The sequence below is a fragment of the Canis lupus genome, chromosome 1 (genome assembly GCF_003254725.2).
Source record: "Canis lupus dingo isolate Sandy chromosome 1, ASM325472v2, whole genome shotgun sequence".
NCBI lineage: Eukaryota > Metazoa > Chordata > Mammalia > Carnivora > Canidae > Canis > Canis lupus.
Genome location: NC_064243.1, coordinates 89,085,318 through 89,103,470, shown reverse-complemented (window position 1 = coordinate 89,103,470; position 18,153 = coordinate 89,085,318). Strand labels below are relative to the sequence as shown.

At 39.6% G+C, this 18,153-nt stretch overlaps 1 protein-coding gene across 1 annotated transcript in view; it reads left to right on the top strand.

Moving 5' to 3' along the window:
• The window catches only part of PGM5 (phosphoglucomutase 5), a 189,361-nt gene that overhangs the window by 35,042 nt on the left and 136,166 nt on the right, over positions 1–18,153 (top strand). The gene's annotated exons all lie outside the window — the stretch shown is intronic.

Here is an 18,153-nt window from a genome sequence, read left to right as displayed (position 1 = left end):
GTTTGTTTTCTTTTTCTTTCTTTCTTTCTTTCTTTCTTTCTTTCTTTCTTTCTTTCTTTCTTTCTTTCTTTCTAAAAACAATCTAAAATGATTATTTAATTCAATCGAAGCATATCAGTAGTTTCTTAACATTTTTCATTAAATGGTAAAAATATATATGCATTATTAAAATTAGAAATCACAGATAAACAAAAAGTAGAAAACAAGTTATAATATGCAGTGGTAATCAATTTTGCTATATATATTTCCAGTATTTCTTTTTTTTTCTTACTTAGGAATTTTAATGCAAAAATCCTTAATAAAAGCAAACAGAATCCAAAACATGTGCTCAAATGAGATTTACTCTAGTAATACAAAAATAATTCAATATTAAGAAACCCATTATTATAATTTATTATAGTAATATAAGTAAGGGCAAAAGTGATGATTTTCTTGTTTTATTTCTTAAATTCCACATATGAGTGAAATCATATGGCACTTGATTTTCTTTGATCGACTTACTTCACTTGGCATTATATCGTATTATATTTAATAGCTGAGTAACACTCCATTTATATGTATACCACTTCTTCTTTATCCACTCATTTGTGGATGGACACTTGGGTTGCTTCCATATCTTGGCTCTTATAAATAATGCTACAATAAATATAGAGGTGTTGGGCAGCCCTGGTAGTTCAGCGGTTTGGTGCTACCTTCAGCCTAGGGCATGATCCTGGGGACCCAGAATCAAGTTCCATGTCGGGCTCCCTGCATGGAGCCTGCTTATCCCTCTGCCTGTGTCTCTGCCTCTCTCTCTGTGTGTGTCTCTCATGAATAAATAAATAAAATCTTCTAAATAAATAAATAGGTGCATGTATCTTTTCAAATTAGTGTTTTCATTTTCTTGGAGTAAACACACAATAGTGGAATTACTGGATCATATGGCAATTGCATTTTCAATTTTTTTGAGGAACCTCCATACTGTTTTCCACAGTGGCTGCATCGATCTCCATTCCTATCAGCAGTGTGTGAGGGTTCCTTTTTCTCTCAGCTGTGGCACCCCAGCTGCCCAGGTCTCCAGGTGACAGCTCCTGCATAGGCTGGGGGAGCCTATGCTGGCCAAGCCCTCAAACCTCAAGTCCTCCCTCTTGTTTCATGTTGTCCTTGGTCCCATCTTCAGGAGGGAGGAGATGAGACTGGACAAGGATGAGTAGAGGGGCCCACAGCACAGTCTCCACACCAGGAAGTGGAGCCTTCATGGGAAGAATGAGAAGGCAGGACAAGGGATCCATTCCTCTTTTTGCCTGCCTGTGGGCTAGTGGGCTGACCACTGGCCAAGCCTTCCCCTGGGGGTGGAGTGCAAATGAAGCTTCTCAGGCAGTGGAGCAGGGCATGGGCTCTAGGCCATTCTGCTCCAGGCCTCAGGAGAGAAGACAAAAGAGGAGCATGAGGTTGTCCAGACAGGAGGAGCCAGAGAAGTTGGGGCAGATGCTTCAGGCAGTTGAATAAAGGGTGTGCACTTGTCTGTTGCCCTCTGAGAACCTCTGTTCTCAGCCAACACCTCAGGAGTCCTCAGGAGCTCTCCAGGGCTTCCCAGGCCTGCTCCTCAACCTTTGGCTTCTGTGACTAGGGGTGCTGCTCCTCCTAGGAGGTGTTGTGATGTACAGGTTTCTCTCGCCACCTCATATAGATTTAATCGATCTTGATTTTTTTTTTTTTTTTTTTTTAGTGGAACTTCATCTTTCTCCTAAAGATTCTCAGGGATTAAGGCTGAAACTGGAGCTCCACTTCAAGCTTCTTACCCATTTTTAACAAGTAGAGCCCATCCTTTGGCATGCTTATACTCAAATTCCCTTGGTATCAATTTGACATTTACATGCTTTTGCTGGCCTCTCTCTATAATGCAAGTGGCATTTGGGTGTTGACACTAGCTGAGTTGAAGGGGCATTGTGGACACAGTCTAATCACTCTGTGGTTCAGGATCATCTAGAGAAACCAGTCCCGTATTGCTTATATCCTGGCAATCTTTGTACACTTTGACTCTGAATGCAGCCAGTGTGTTAAGACCCTGGGTGTCAGCAGCTTGTTGAGAAGGAGACCTTTCGGAAGAGGGAAATAATGCAAAATCTGATGGGATGGGCTGGAGAGGCATCTCTTGAACCTCACTCTGAGATTCCTTGAGTCTTTGATATCCACTCTAAGCAGTGGCTGGCTGTTTGTGGTTCCATTTTGATGAAGGTAAGGGGAAAAGCGCTTTGCACAGGCCTCAAAAGTAAAAAAGATACTGTAGTCCTTAAAACAAACACCCCAAATGCACACATATCTTGGGAGGCTCCTGCCAAGCGAAACTTGTGTTGAAATTTTCTCTTTTCTTTTGGCTGAGATTTGCATCATTGTAATAGCTAGTGATGTTGAACTCATTTTCATATGCTTATTCTCCATTTGTGTAACTTTTTTTGTTATATAGCTATTCATAATGCATTTGCTCAATTAAAAAATTAGGTTGTCTTTTGTTATTGACTTATAGAAGTTCTTTATATATTCTGGATAATGTCTTTTGTCTGATATATGTATTGCGAATATTTTCTCCTGGCTTCTTGCTTGTCTTTTCATATTGTTAGTGGTGCCTTTTGATGACCAGATGTTTTACATTTTGATGAAGTTTAGTTTATTAATATTTTCTTGTATAGTTAGTGTGTACTTTTTGTTCTCTGCAAGAAGTCTCTGCTTACCCAAAAGTCAGAAACATGTGTTCCCTAGAATTGTTATAATTTTAATTTTCACATTTCAGTCTATGATGATTTTGAATTAATTTTTGTGTATGGTGAAAGGCAGAGAGAAAGGTTTACTTCTTCCTAAATCCAATTGTTCCAACCTTGTTCATTGAAAAGAATTTTCTTTTCTTTTTTTTTTTTAAGATTTTATTTATTTATTCATGAGACACACACACACACACACACACACACACAGAGAGAGGCAGAGACACAGGCAGAGGGAGAAGCAGGCTCCATGCAGGGAGTCTGATGTGGGACTCGATCCTAGGTCCCCAGGATCATGCCCTGGGCTGAAGGCGGTGCTAAACTGCTGAGCCACCCGGGCTGCCCATGAGAAGACTTTTCTTTCCCCTTGGTACCTTTGTTAAAAATAAGTTGGCCGTATGTGTTTGGGTCTATTTCAGGATTCTCTATTTTCTTTCATTGATCTTTTTTCCTATCCTTATGCCAATATTACACTGACTTGATTATTAAACTTTTAAAGTCGTACTGAAATCAGATCCCCCAAGTGTTTTTTTCTTCTTGGCCAAATTTAAAAAGATGATACATCCTTGGTCTTTTGTATTTCTATACACATTTCAAATCAGCTTGTCAATATCTACCAGTTGTTACAGTTTTGATTGGAATTGGGTGGAATTATAGAATAATTTGAGAAGAATTGCATTTCAATAATACTGAGCTCTCCAGTTCATGAATGTGGTTTATCTCTTCATTTTAGTTTTCTTCAGTTTCCCTTACATACTTTGTAGTATAATTTCTCTTATGTATATTTTGTGGTTTGCTGTAGAGGTCGCACACATTTTTTATTGAATTTATTTCTGAGTATTTTTTATGTTTCTGATGCTATGATAAATGGAATAGTTTTATAAGTTTAATTTCCAGTTGTGTGCTGCTAACAGTTGAAAATACAACTGGTTTCTGTAACTTGACCTTGGATTCTTCGACCAGGAAGAGTCTTTTGGATGACCCCACTTTACTTCTCTCCCTTAGGCTTATGGTGATGATCCAACCTCAGTGCAGGGCAGCACCAAAGAGTAGGGTATATTATTGCAATTAATTTTTGTATATGGTGAAAGCAGGGAGAAAGGTTTACCTCTTCCTAAATCTAATTGTTCCAACCTTGTTCATTGAAAAGAATTTTCTTTTCTTTTTTTAAGATTTTATTTATTTATTCATGAGACACACACACACACACACACACACACACACACACACACACAGAGAGGCAGAGACACAGGCGGAGGGAGAAACAGGCTCCATGCAGGGAGCCCAACATGGGACTCAATCCCACATTGAAAAAATGAAATTTTTTTCCATTTGCCTTTGCTCATAACCTTCCTTAAAAAAAAAGAAAAAAAAAGGATTCAGTAAAACTGTGAACAGTGCAAAATTGAGCCATCTTTAGACATTGAGGACTCAGGGTCATACAGAAACCTGATTACTATGTAGGCTACTTAATATTATGGGAATGTATTTAATAATACTTTTCCCTTACTTACACAGGATATTAAAATGTAGAAAGAAGTTGGGTACATCTGATTTCACTTGATCTTTGCACGAATTTAGTGGGTAATTGGGGAGGCATTATTCTCATCATCTTTTTTTTTAATTTTTTATTCTCACCATCTTAAAGATATTGAATCAAGTATCAGAGAGGCTAAGTGACTTGTACAAAGTTATACAGCTAATCAGAAAGTGACCCAGGATTTGAAACTAGGTCTTCTAGTTTACAATTGCATCTGCCCAGTAACTACCACTAGATCAAGATGATCCCTGAGAAACTAGTGGAGAATATTGCCCAACTCTCCTGGGGGATAGCCAGCAACTTTCCAAACGCTGGCCAGGAGAGGCAGGTTTCATTCTGACAACAAAAACCATTTGTCCTCTTTTCTCCCGGACATTTCCTGGTGGTTCTTGATTTCACTTTGTCCCCTCCCTCCCAATAAAACTCTGTTTCAGTCGGAAACCGGAGTCCTTGCTTAGAAATTTCACAAAGAGCTTGTTCTGATATGTAAGTGACCATTTAAAAGGATTATTCATGCTTGCTGGTTGGGATCCAGAATCCTGTGGGGCTCTGACGTGGTGATTTGTTTTGGGTATTTGATCTGTTGTGTAGTTCCCAGGTGGATTCTCATGATGGACACTTTATGAGCTTCTTTTTTCTTTGGTAAAATAAATACAGCTTCAAACTTTTATCTTAACCATGGTTTGCCATATAAGTTTTATTTTTTTTATGAAAAAAATTATTGGAATGTGCCCTTTAGTGCCAGGACCCAGAAGAATGACAACTCAGTAGTTGAGATGCATTAAATGGTGCACTTGCGTAAACTCTTGGGATTCCGAATCAGAGGTGGGTGTGAGGGGCCTGCACCCTTGAAACTGATGAATTATTCAGGCAAAATTTCATTGTTTGCAGATAATCATTGCTCCCTGAGGGAAGACTTTCAGTTTCTTTAATTTCTACTCTTACAGTGTCACTGAAACAAGGATTCCATTTACTTCAGAATAATACAGTTTCAGCCTTGAAAATGGCATTCTTTTTAAGCTTTGTCACTCTGAATGTGCCTGATTTGTAGTTGCAGAGAAGTCGGTGTTGCTGAAATCATTTTAGTTCAAATGATTTGAGAAGTAAAGCACATTCAAAGTAGATTTGTGGCCCGAGGTCTGTCTCCACCCCATGCAGAAGTATTAAATAATCCTCTGTGTCATCATCCTTTAATAATATTTATGAAGAGCCCATCTGCACTTGGGAGTGTGCCGAGTGCTGTGCAAAAGAAGGCAAACACACGCAGACTTGAGCCCTTCTCGTTAGAGATATTTACAGCCTCACCCAATGCTAGCAGCATCCTTGAGTGCACTGCAAGGGATCCAGATCTGAAAAGTATGTTTTGACTACAAGGGAGGCCATGTGAGGCGCACCACCCATAAATGTGGTAGGGAAGGGAATCAATCCTTTTCTACCTTCTATGGGCTATTTGTGCCACCCCTGTTGTTCACTATTTACTTACTCAAGAATATTTATTAAGGGCCTTTTGTGTCCTAGACAGGGTCCCTTGCCCTGAGGGAACTTCAATCTCATGGAGAAAACAAACAACAGGAAGTAAAGGGAAAAATAGAAATACAAATTGTAGCACATGCTCATGGGAAATGAACTTGGCTCAGTAATAATTGGTGGGTATGGAGCATGCTGCTTAGATGGTATAGCCAGGCAAGGACTCCCCGAGGAGGTTATGGGTAGGACCAAAGATCAGAAACATTCAGCTGGACCTGGCTATGATGCTAGGATTAGAAATGACCCATGATACATGTGAAAATGCTTATTTTTCAGAATGTAGTCCATAGCTATTTGTTGCCAATCCCCAATCTGAAATATGGACTGTAGCTTTATCTTGAACATATTCAGCTGCTTGTTGGAATCCAGACAGTGTTAATCCTATAAGTATGCAAGTATCTACTGATCTACAATGACATTGGTTTTTACTGCATCCTTTGGATCTGTGCTCTTTTATCTCTAAGATCAGTCATGATGGATCAGAGTAGTGGGAGAGATAGTGATCTGAGCTAGTGTCTAATTACTCAGTCTCCCATACATTGTTTCTGCTACAGAATAATGGGAATTATTTTGCTTCAGCAGATAAATATATTCAAGTGCATCCTGTATTAAAATTAAAGGAAAAAATGGGGAGGGGGGGCAAGCTCTTTATCATAGGAGTTATTCCCTGAAACTCTCCATAGCTGATTTAGTCAGAGTTAAGGCAGAAAAGGGATGGCACCCTCAAAAGAGATTTACTAAAGAGAACTTAATAATAGTAACTTAATACAAAATTATGGACAAAGTTAAGGAAAGCAAAACAATGAAGAGATGGAGAAGTACCCATGACTCAGAATAATAGAAAGTTGTTAGTTCCTCCAGGACTGAAGTGTCAAAGGGGGAGGGATTAAGTAACCATAAGCCTCTTATGAGATCTGGAGTTGTGGAAGGTGGGCTGTTGGACAGGAACTGAACCTGTCACGTAGGTATAATACCCCAACTTCTCTCTTTTTTCTCCCTCCTATCTCCTGCTGATGATTCCTCTTGATGAAACCCAACTGGAAGCAGGAGTGCAAATCTGTGATGTTTAGCCTCCACAGGAAGAGAGTAGGGCAAAGATCGCCATGGAATGAAATGGGTCTTCCAGTGGACAAATTTTTAAAAGATATTTCGAGGGTGAATATGATTAATTCAACTCTATGCCTCAGTTGAGGCATAGAAAGAGGGGAGAGGATGAGACTGGTATTTAAGCAAGTAGAGATTACTAAAATGACTGGCCAGTGTACTGGTTATGCTGGTTATTGTTGGTTTGCCCCTTCCACTGTATAGTCAAATATCCTACTGGTGTTTTAATTTTTCATATCTCATATTAGCAATGAATTTGAGCATTTCTTCAAATGCTTAAGAGATTTGGGGGGTATTTTTATTAATTGCCCATTCCTGTCCTTTGCTCATCTTTATATTTTGGGTTCCTCTTTTTTTATGGATTTATAGGAGATCATTACATATTGAGATATTAGACCCTTGTCAACTTTAAGCACTTCTAATTTTCACTTTTTTTCCTTCACAGAAAATTATACTACTGAGCTCTATACCCAGATTTGCTGTTAATAAACAGCTCTATGTGGACAACTCAAATTTCATATGTATCAATAGCAACTTTTCTGATTTTCCCTGAAAATTGCTCTTGTTTTTTTTTATGGATACTATCTGTGTGAATCATCTATCACCCAAATTATACATCTTGGAATAATCCTAGACTTCTACTTCCTCCTTATTCCCAAGGTACCATTAGTCACTGAGTTCTGTCAGAACAGAGTTCTGTCAGAAAAGGTACTTAAATGTCTCCTGAACTATTCTTTCTTCTCCATACTTGCTTTTACTTTCCTAGTTCAGGTTCCCATAATCTTTTGCTTGAACTATTGCAATAGTTCAGTAGATGAACTGGTCTCCCTGCCTCCAGACCTCTTCTTCTACATTCATATTCTGGACCACCCCATGAAGAAAGCCATGCTTCTCCCTGCCTTGCTTAAAATCTGTTGTTAGCATCAAATGCCTGCCCAATGATATCTCATTTCTGGATTCTAAAGTGTGCATAATTTCCTGATTATGAATATTTTGCTCCTGCCTCCATTTTTTACTCTGCCTCCTAGGTATGTCCTGTTGCTTACAATCCCCCAAATTCAGTGGCCTCTTACACTGCTGGATCTTTGCACATGCTACTGTCTTTCCTTGAATCCATGTTTTTACATGTTCCCTTTGTTCCACCCCATCCTTCCTTATTTTTTAAGGCTTAAGTCAAGTATCACCTCCTTGATAAGTCCTCCTTTGGTGTTGTGTTCTTGCCACCCCGAAGCAGCGTATGGAACTTGTTCTTCATAGATCGCTTTATCACAAATGTCACAGGCATTGAAAACATATACTTGTCTGTTTCCTAATGTCCAATGAGCCCCCTGAGGGGCAACGTTTTTATCCAGTGCCTGGCACAGAATAGTTCTTAATAAACACTTCTTAAATGAATGGGATTTTTTTCCCTTGATACCTTTTGTTTGAAAGAAAAAAAAATAACTAGAACTCCACAGATCTAATCACAGAGTTCTCAAAGTTAAGGACTGAACTACCAACACATTTCTTTTGACTTTTGTACAACGTAAGCTTGTTGATGCTATCACCTGGTGGCATGAGGAAGTGTATCTGAATGATAAGGAGCAAATAAATGATGTATAATTACACAGAGGTCTTTGAGTATAATAAAACTGTGCCTGATTTATGGTTTTCATTTGCATCTAGGTAAATTTGTAGTGAGTCAGATTTTTAATAATGATACAGAGGTATTGATTACAACTTCATCAAGGTGAGATAAAAGGAAGCAATCAGGGATCCCTGGGTGGCGCAGCGGTTTAGCGCCTGCCTTTGGCCCAGGGCGCGATCCTGGAGACCCGGGATCGAATCCCACGTCGGGCTCCCGGTGCATGGAGCCTGCTTCTCCCTCTGCCTGTGTCTCTGCCTCTCTCTCTCTGTGACTATCATAAATAAATAAAAATTAAAAAAAAAAAAGGAAGCAATCACGTAGTAGTTATTTCCTACTCAATAATTAAAAACTCACTACAGCCTGAACAAAAGCTCAGTATTATTTATTTATTTCTTGCCCTAGTGAGTAGGATGAGGAATGGATTTTTTTTCCCCTAGGAATTTAGAAGATGCCTAGTATTACCCCCCTGTATGGTTTTTGTGTTCACTTACTGGAAAGGAGGCAGACAATGATTCAAGCCCATTTTTGTGTTTCTAAGTGTTAATGCCTGATAAACACACAATAACATGTACATTTAGTAAAGGGCATTTATGAATTAATTGGCTAAGGAGAAAGGAATAAATTGTTAACATTTTAAGACTAGAAGCTGCAAGAGCTTTGGAGATGTTGGATAAACTATCTTTTGTTCAGTTGTTCAGAGCCATCTTTAGTTTTTGCTGTTAGAGTTGGTCAGAAAAACAATTTTGGATAAGCATTAAGTGACCTGAGTTCCAAAATATATAGTCATCATTACCCTCCCTTGTGAACTGGAAGACAAGCCATATTTAGAAGTCGGCTCTCTCTTGCCTGCTACATTTGCAAGGACTCTTTGCCATTCTTTGGCATCATCTCTAGAAAGGCATGGTCATTGCCAAGGGTGTCCAGCATCTTATCCTCAGCCCTTCCACTTCTTGGCCCTCTTTGGCCTTTGGCTAGTCACTTTGACCACTGGTGGACCCATCCAGTACTGAAAGAAGCCCCTTAACACCACCCTGGGTATTTGGGGATTAAAGACCATTTTAAGCAGGGATTTCAATTCCATCTGGTCTGGAGCATGTAACTAAGTGGCATGCAGTTGCTTTGCAATGGGAACATTGACTTCATGGCCTGCCTTTATTTATAATCTCAGTTTTGGTTTTGGAGGGCTTGTGTGGTTAAATAACCTCCTTCCATTTTTCTCCTTTGTGACTTAAAATATTAATATGATTTTAAAATCAGTCCCATTCATTTCTTTTTTAAAAAAATATTTATTTATTTATTTTGAAATAAAGCATGAGCCGGGGGAGGGGCAAAGGAAGAAGGAGAGAGAAGACTCAAGCAGACTCCCTGCTGAGTGTGGAGTCTAACACAGAGCTCAGTCCCAGAATCCTGCGATCATGACCTGAGCCGAAATCAGGAGTCAAATGCTTAACGACTGAGACACCCAAGTGCCCCTTGTCCCATTCATTTCTACAGAGAGGCATGAGGTGACTCTATATCTTAATTATGGTGGTAGTTATACATACATCATTAAACACTATGTATATGTCGAGACTCTTGGATCTGTACAATTGATAAATTTTATTTTATGTAAATTATACCTGATAAAATTGATAAAAATAATCAAACCCTATTTATTTAAAAAAACAAAACAAAGCACCTCTCTTGGGTCTTTACTTACCATTGGGGTCAGAAATCAACTCTTGCTCTCAGCATTGAGGCTGGCATTTCATAGATTGGCCAGATTCAGGTGACTCAAGTGGCCTTTGGAATCTCTGCCCATTGCTCTTTTCTCTGGCAAGCCAGAATGTCAATATACTACCCGCAATTGTTGTCTGCTTTGGAAAAGACTCAACTTATATTTGGAGTTGGAGGTTCTTAGATTTCAAGGTCATTGGTCAAATTTATTGACATAAAAGGTATAAGAAAGATAGGATAGCCCACCATAATTCTGAGCCATATGCTTTGCCAAGCTGTCAGAGAGGTTTGGCACTTAACAATGATTTTAAATGAAGGGGCATAATGATCAATTGTCCTAGACCTGAAGATTCTGTTGAAGGAAAAAGCTGTGTACTTTTTTATGTGCTTTATATTTTGAAATAGATTTTGAGCTCTAACCAAAAAAGCCAAAAAGTTTTAAAATGGATTTTAAACCCCAACCTCATAGGGTAGTGTTAAGCTGGCCCTGTTGGAATACTGCTTACATGGATTGTTAAATATCACCAATTTTACTTTACCCATTGAGCTAAAGGAACAATAGTATCTAAGAAAGATGCACAGGGTGAATCAAGAAGCTACTCAAAAGTTTTGCCAGCTCAGCATAGAGTAAAAGGATAAATGCATTTTTATTTACAATGTAATTTATTAAAATATCTTGTTCAATTTTTGCCAAATCCTCAGAAGTATTTGTCAGGTGCTATTATTGACATTTTATTTTTGAGGGAGGTATCACATTGAAAGGTTAAGCAATTTGCCCAAGGTCACCCATCAAGAAAGAAGCAGTGAATACTGGTACCAGATTGTCTAATTCTAAATCTAATCATTTTTTACTAATCCTAATTGTTGAGAACAGGAAGGTGTTCTGATTGTATCTTTAAAAAAAATAGATTTTATTTATTTATTCATGAGAGACCCACATAGAGAGGCAGAGACATAAGCAGAGGGAGAAGCAGGCTCCCTGCAGGGAGCCCAGTGCGGGACTCGATCCCAGGACCCCAGGATCACAATCTGAGCTGAAGGCAGATGCTCAACTGCTGAGTCACCCAGGTGCCCCATTCTGATTGTATCTTGAGTGAAAATCATTTGTGCAGGTTGGGGTGTGTGTGAGAGAATCTTTGTTGCTCAAAAAGTGGTAGATGACATCAGATAAGCATAATTAATGTCAACCCCAAGTTGTCTCTTGATTTTAACCTTGAACATCACTACTGTTTAGGAAAGCTCTGGAAGAAGCAGTCCCTGGCTTTAACTTAAGACTTCCAGGAAAATGTTGACTGGCATTCAAAGTAAGGTTTGAATTTTATAGCCTCAGGATCTGCTTGAAGTAGTAAGATCAGCAGTGGCTACATGAAAAAACATTTATCAGGTTTCAACAGCTTTCCTCTATCACATTCTCGATAAAGTGGGTTAAGCAGATAACAATTCTCTAAGAGTTTTTGATCTCAGACAGAAAACACCGATGACCAGAGACATAAAATATACCAACTAGGTAAAATGGGTTCTTTTAGTAAATAATGTGTCAGGGGTTGGGTATATGATGTCAGTGCTTAGAAGAAAAAACAAGACAAGAAATCTTGTCAGCCCCTGTGTGCCCTATACAGGTGAGGGTGGAATCTAGATCTGAGTATCTGTTCATCTTGCCTCTGATCAGGTTTCTGCATGAGGTTTAAAGTTGTCATTTGGAATTCGAAATTCTCTTAGAGTTCTCAGTTGCATCAGTGGTTTTATATTCTAGCATGCAGGAAAACTCTTTGGTGAGCTGTTGCTTGTGTTTAAGAATGCAAGATCTCTATCCAGGACTCACAGAGAGATTCTATCAGTCAGGATCTTTGTGCTGCAAATGAGAGAAAACTAGCTGAAGTAGGGCCTAAATAATAAAGGGAATGTGTTGGCCCACATAAGTAGAGGTGGCCACAGGTGAACCTCTCTCCAGCAGCTCAAATGATACCTCCACTTGACCTGGATATCGCTGTTAACTGTCAGAGAGAGAAGGTATCACTCTCATCCTCAGGCTCCCTGCCTCTGGCTCTCCAGGCTTTCCCTATTGGGGAGCAAATACCTGCAGGATTCTAGACTTCTCACTCTTATACAATCTTGTCTATGAGGAGAAGGATTTCCTTCTTTCCTCTCCCCTCCTCTCTCTCCCACTCTCTCTCTCTATTTCTTTTTCTTTCTTTGTTTCTTTTCTTTCCTGTCCAGGAGACAAAGCTTTTTGAGAAAGAAACAACCAAAAACATCTCCTGGAGTCTTGACTTTGTTTGGGATTTGTACTACCTCTGACCCATTGACTCACCAGCCCATGACTGGTAGGATAGGCTGACGGTCTTAAGCCCCTTCCTCCTTATCAGGTGGAGCTGGGAGGACCGTCATTCTTTCCCAAACCAAATGACCAAGAATGGATGTAGTTGTTCTCAAAAGCAGGATGTTTCTTTTCTCCTTCCAAAAGGGGGTAGTAAATGCAGCCATTTGGGACCCCATTCATGATACAGAATGATGGAAGCTAGGTGAGGGCATTGGGGTACAGTTCTGGAAGGAGAACTCAGGACCCAGCTAAGAACTCAAGGTGCCCTTCTTGTTATCCCTCATGCCCCTGCCAATCCCCTGCCAGTAACTGACAATGGTATTGGAATTAGAACGGCAGTGCTTGCCTATGATCCTTGTATAATATACTCATGGATTCATCTGCCCTTCTCTCCCATCCATCCTCCCTCCCTCCCTCCCTTCCTCCTTCCTTCCTTCTTTCCTTCCTTCCTTCCTTCCTTCTTTCTCCTCTTCTTCTCTCCCTCTTCCTCCCTTCTTTTCTCCATTTCTTTTGACCTCTCCCTCTTTCTTTTATTTCTGACTGCCCCTCCCTTTCTCTTCACCTGCCTTCTATTTTGCCATTTTTCAAACAACATTTTTTAGTACCGGCTGTATGCCAGGCACACTGCTGGGTTCTGGATATAACTAATGGAGTTCACCTTCTCTTCTGCCTCCATTCTTTTTCTGTCAAACTTCATTGTCAACAAAATTTATAAAAATTCTCCGTGTAAAGTATTCTGCTGGATTTAGAGAAATTCATGACTTTAATCTGATGTTATGGTAGATTTGGAGAGTCTTTAAATAATTGATGATGACATATCCTGCAGATTGCCTTACATAGATTCTACTACCTATATTTTGGAGTAGGAAGGAGAGAGAGAACATAAGTTAAGGAGTGCAAACATGTATGCCTGCCAGCATACTTAAATGAGCTCATGCACAAAATGGAACATGGTACTTTCTGACTTTGATTGGCCTCTATGTTCAGACTTATCCAACTTTGAATTCTGACTCCTTTACTCTGGCTGTGACCTTGGGCTGGTTCCCTGATCAGGGTCTCATCACTAAATGAGAATATAAGAACATCTCTCTTATTAAGGATTAAATGAGATAATATATGGGTAGTGCTTAGAGCAGTGCCAGTCTACAGTAGGAGCTCAATGAATGTTAGCTATTATTAACACAATGGTGGAGTTTTATAGATAACAAACTCAAGAATGAACAGTGGATTCTAATGATCAGTCTCCAGTTCTTCTACTAAGAGGGTAGGACTTAATCAGTGGCTACACTTAGATCCTATCTGACTCATCAAGTAACAGTGATTAGGTGGTGCTCCTTGTTGTGGGTACCTCACATTTCCCAGTACAACAAAGCTTTTAGAAGACTGCTCTATGAGCTTTAAGTATGTGTATTTGGTGTTTTTCAGAATATTTTCTAAGTAATGGTTGTTAATTTTCTTTTTCTAAGAAAGATTTTAAGTAATCTCTGCACCCAACATGGGGCTTGAATTTATAATCCTGAAATCAACAGTCTCATGCTCCACCAACTGAGCCAGCAGGTGCCCCTAATGATTGTTAACTTTCTTTAGGTCTTTCTTATGTGTATATGGAAACTTTTAAGTAGGTATCCAGGATTAGACCCATTGCTTTTGATTTTTTGCCTTTGTATTAGCATCCTTTATTTCCTCTTTGATTTCTTCACTGACCCACTGGCTGTTTAGTAGCATGTTGTTTAGCCTCCATTTGTTTGTATTTTTCCAGTTTTTTCTTATGATTGATTTCTAGTTTCATATCATTGTGGTCTTATTTTCTTTAAAGATTTATTTATTTATTTATTCATGAGAGACAGAGAGAGAGAGAGAGAGAGAGAGAGGCAGAGACACAGGCAGAGAGAGAAGCAGGCTCCACGCAGGGAGCCCGATGCGGGACTCGATCCTGGGTCTCCAGGATCAGGCCCTGGGCCAAAGGCAGGCGCTAAACTGCTGAGCCACCGGGGCTGCCCAACATTGTGGTCTTAAAAGATGAAATACCATTATGATTTCAGTTTTCTTAAACTTATTGAAATTTGTTTTGTGGCTTATCATGTGATCTATCCTGGAGAATTTTCCATGTGCACTTGAAAAAAATGTGTGTGTTCTGTTGTTTTTGGATGGAATATTCTGCATATATATATATATATATGTATATATATATATATATATATATTAGTTAAGTCCATCTGGTCTAATGTGTTATTCAAAGATATGGTTTTGTTATTGATTTTCTGCATAGATCTATCTATTGTTGTAAATAAGGTGTTAAGGTCTCCTAATATTATTGTCTTACTCTCAATTTCTCCCTCTGTGTCTGTTGATATTTGCTTTATGTATTTATTTAGGTGGCCTAATGTTGAGTGCATAGGTATTTACAATTGTTATATACTCTTGTTGGATTGACTCTTTTATCATAATGCAGTGCCCTTCTTTGTCTCTTCTGACAGTCTTTATTTTATTTTATTTTATTTTATTTTATTTTTTAAAGATTTTATTTATTTATTAATGAGAGACACAGAGAGAAAGAGAGGCAGAGACACAGGCAGAGGGAAGCAGGCTCCATGCAGGGAGCCTGACTTGGGACTCGATCCCAGGTCGCCAGGATCATGCCCTGGGCTGAAGGCGGCATTAAACTGCTGAGCCACCCAGGCTGCCCCAGTCTTTATTTTATTTTATTTTATTTTATTTTATTTTATTTTATTTATTTTATTTTATTTTTTATTTTATTTTATTTTATTTTATTTTATTTTAAAAATATTTTATTTATTTATTCATAGACACAGAGAGAGAGAGGCAGAGACACAGGCAGAGGGAGAAGCAGGCTCCACATAGGGAGCCTGATGTGGGACTTGATCCCAGGTCTCCAGGATCACACCCCAGGCCGCAGGCGGCGCCAAACCGCTGCGCCACCAGGGCTGCCCCCCAGTCTTTATTTTAAAGTCAATATTGTCTGATGTAAATATTGCAGCTGTGGCCTTTGTCCACTTCTTTTGGCATGGAATATCCTTTTTCCATCCTTTCACTTTCAGTTTGTGTGTGTTTTCAGGTCTAAAGTGAGTCTCTTATAGGCAGCTTATTAAGATCCTTTAAAGCTGTTAAAAATTGGAAGATCTTTGTTCACGCTCTCAAGTGCTTCTCTAGAATACATATTGGACCCTAGAAGCCTTCTTTCTTTTTTTTTTTTTTTTAAGATTTTATTTATTTATTCATCAGAGACAGAGAGAGAGGAAGAGAGAGAGAGAGAGAGGCAGAGACACAGGCAGAGAGAAGCAGGCTCCATGCAGGGAGCCCGATGTGGGACTCGATCCTGGGACTCCAGGATCATGCCCTGGGCTGAAGGCAGGTGCTAAACCGCTAAGCCACCCAGGGATCCCCCAGAAGCCTTATTTCTTTAGAAAAATTGTCCTTTTGGGAAAACATAGAGTTTCTTTTTCTTCTTTGAAAACACACCTGTGACTCTGTATCCTGGCCCAAACCATTAAATCCCCATACACAGCTCAAGTTTTTTTCTCTGCCACTAATTCTGATGATAGGATTTTGACTTTGCATTGTATACACATCCCATTAAAGCATATAATGTGATTTCTGTGCATATTGTAAGTGCTTGTCCATTCCATAATCTATTCAGTAGTTCAGCCAAAAGCTAAAAAGGTAAAATAAAAAAAGCCACCATTACCAAATGAATTGTCCTGTGATATACCCATGCATGGGGATGAGAGGACAGAAGAGAGATTCACAAAAAATGGCTATTTTAAAATTAATGTAACATCAGCCATTTCCTTTTCAAATAGTATTCAATCCTGATTTACTGTTGTCATGGTCTTTTCAAGCTTTTATAGTGACTTTTTAAAAAGTCATAAGCTCTAGGACTTCTGGGTGGCTCAGTTGGTTAAGCATCTGACTTCAGTTCAGGTAATGATCCCAGAGTTTGGGGTCAAGTCCTGAGCCCCGACTTGGGCTCCCTGCTCAGTGGGGAGGCTGCTTCTCCCTCTCTCTCTGCCCTCTCCTCTCCCTGGCTCATGCTCTCTCTCCAATGCATGCTTTCACTCTTTCTCTTGCAAATAAATAGGTAAAATCATTTTTAAAAAATCATTAACTCCTCTGTAGTCCCTTTATTTGCAAAGCCACTAATTTCTCTGGTATCTAGGGAGAGACTTAGGAGGAGGAAGGGCAGATATTCTTCCCCAAATGAGGTTTGTTTACATGAATTTTACCAAAGCTGATAGCTGCCAGGAGAAATTTTAGAATGAGAGTTGATTTGGACAAGGTCATTGGATTTGTAGAGGAAACTTCCATCTGAGGACCACTTTCAGAGGCAGACTGGGTTGTGGCTCTGGGTCAGCTTGACATTGAGCCAGGGTGTGGCTGACTAGAGAGAGATAGCTCATGGAAGAAAAAGAACAAAAAAGGAAATGTAAATGTCTGAGGGTCTGGTACATCTGACTTTACCCATGAGTCTTGTTACTTTTCAAAGCCTGGCTTGCCCCATCTAGAAAGGAAATGGTCAGGGCTGGGATAGTGGCTCATCCCCACAGAGCTTTCAGGGGCCCACATTCCTCCTAGGTCATTGTTGTGCCTCCTTTGGGGATAGCCCTTGCCTTCATGTTTTAGGATAGTAAGAGCTCCAGCCACCGTGTTTACATGTTAGGCAGCTACTGGAGCAAAGGATATAGAAGAAGGGTAAAGAGAAGAGCAAAGATAGATATACCCTCTATCTTTGAAAGAGGTTCATGAAGCAGACACCTGATACTTTTGCTTATATCCTACTGGCCAGAACTTAAATTATATGCCTAACTGCAAGACAAAACTGCAAAAAAGGGAGTCTTTTATTTATGTGCCTTTTTGAGGTAAAAAAAAATCTTTTCTGTGAAGCTGTCCAGTACAATACTCAAGTTCACCTTCACTGATGATGAGTAATGAAGTCATGGTTCTGTTAATGAGGAAATCAGTGTGAATGACTTCGAGTGGGCAACTGTCAGTACCTGCTAATTCATTTAAATTATTGCCCACCATTTTTTAAAAATTTTTATTTATTCATGATAGTCACACACAGAGAGAGAGAGAGAGAGAGAGGCAGAGACACAGGCAGAGGGAGAAGCAGGCTCCATGCAGGGAGCCCGATGTGGGACTCGATCCCGGGTCTCCAGGATCGTGCCCTGGGCCAAAGGCAGGCGCCAAACCGCTGCGCCACCCAGGGTTCCCTAAATTATTGCCCACCATTAAAGAACATTCTAGAATTATGGATGTTTCCCTGAAGATGCCATTGTCTTTGACGTCAGTGAGTTTTTCTCTTACTCATCAACAAACATTTATGGAATACAGTTCATGCTTACCCTCAAAAAAATTTTATGGTTTAGTGAGAAAGACCAATATCCTGAGCTACACTTATGATACAGTGTGAGGAATGCAGTAATAGGGGCCATGAAGGTGCTGAGAGGGAAGCATTTACATTGATCTGGATTGGGATCAGGACTTGTGGCTTTAATAGAATTTTTATTCTTTTGGGTTATAAGTGTTGCTCATGGGAAGCCTTTGAATGAGCTCCTTGAGA